This window comes from Erythrolamprus reginae, chromosome 1 (assembly GCF_031021105.1).
Source record: "Erythrolamprus reginae isolate rEryReg1 chromosome 1, rEryReg1.hap1, whole genome shotgun sequence".
NCBI classification, from domain to species: Eukaryota; Metazoa; Chordata; class Lepidosauria; order Squamata; family Dipsadidae; genus Erythrolamprus; species Erythrolamprus reginae.
Window position 1 is genome coordinate 159,272,245 of NC_091950.1, and position 1,778 is coordinate 159,274,022.

Here is a 1,778-nt window from a genome sequence, read left to right on the forward strand (position 1 = left end):
CTATGCTTCCTTTTCTCATCATTATGAGTTGTGCCTTAACAGCATCCCTTATAGTAAAACTGCATTTAGCCATCTGAACTTGGTAGATAAATGATTTCTATCCTATCCTGTCCCCCCCCCCCCCAATGAAGCGGTTCCATGCATTATGGGGCTTCTCCATTATAGCATATGCTTAAGTCTAAATGTTTATTCTTTCATTTTATTTGCAAACCTTTTATTATTTTTACAAATAGCTCAAAGTGGCAAAATACCCAAACACACCTAACACCTCCTGTTTTCTCCTCAACAACCCTGTGAGATGGGTTGGGCTGAGGGAAAATGGCTGTCCCAAACTCACCCAGGGGATGGGACTTAAAAATCACAGTTTCCCACTTTCTATTTTGCTGCACCAATCTCCAGTTTATTTATTTATTTATTTATTAGATTTGTATGCCGCCCCGCTCCGTAGACTCGGGGCGGCTAACAACAATAATAAAACAACATATAACAAATCTAATATTTAAAATAACTAAAAACCCTTATTAAAAACCAAACATACACACAAATATACCATGCATAAATTGTATACAGCTGGGGGGAATGAATATCTCAATTCCCCCATGCCTGACGACAAAGGTGGGTTTTAAGGAGCTTACGAAAGGCGAGGAGGGTGGGGGCAATTCTGATCTCTGGGTAGAGCTGATTCCAGTGGGTCGGGGCCACCACAGAGAAGGCTCTTCCCCTAGGTCCCGCCAAATGACATTGTTTAGTCGACGGGACCCGTAGAAGGCCAACTCTGTGGGACCTAACTAGTCGCTGGGATTTGTGCGGCAGAAGGCGGTCCTGTAGATATTTTCCATTCAAAATAAATTTCATTTTACTATCCTGAAAAGTTATGTAAACAAGACAATGTCCTGAATTCACCTCTGAAGCTAATTGGCAGTATTTTACTTTGAAAGGGTAGATGTGTCCATATGTGTTTGTACTTTGTACTAGATGTAATTTTCATATAAAGCTTTCTTTTTTTGGGTGGGAGTGGGGTTCCATACAGGTTGGATTACTATAGATTTCCAAATGTGAAAGCTGTACAAGAGTGACTAAACCTCTTCATACAAGGCCAGGAATCTAGTGACTCAGCTAATGCTAAATAATAGGCAATTACAGCCAGCTATTCTAGGTAATAAGGGATCTCAGAAGTACTTCTGAAAATACTCCTTTGAGGAGAGCAGGCAAGGGTCAAATTATACTTTGAATACACAGTCATAGAATAAAGCCCCTATCTCCTTTAAATGCAAAATAGATGCAGAAGCCAGAGATGTTTAACTGAGTAGCAGTAGCAACAATGCCCAGATTAGATATTTGGTGGATTCATCACAATTCTATATCTAACTTTGCAAATAAGTATCAGAAAACATTCATAGAAAAACCATCTCAGGTTTGAGAAAGATTTTAAGTAGAAAATTGGTTTCAAATATGCAAATAACAGGAAATTACATTCAATATCTGCTGAAGAGAAAAAGGAAAAGACAACTAGGTAATTGTGTAGAAGAAATCATCCATACAAATTAGTATGTTTAAGTTAATGTATTTGTCTTAGGTTAATGTCCCAGGAGCATCTTATTTGGATTATCCTGCTTCAGTAATACTGGTTACTATTCCAAATTCAAATAGGCATCATTACTTCAATATCACAATACTGAGGGAAAAATGTACTCAGCCAACCATTTCACTACACAGCAAATACAAAAATGTTTCTCAAGGCATCAGTTAATATCAAATTTCAAACGTATTTGAAAACA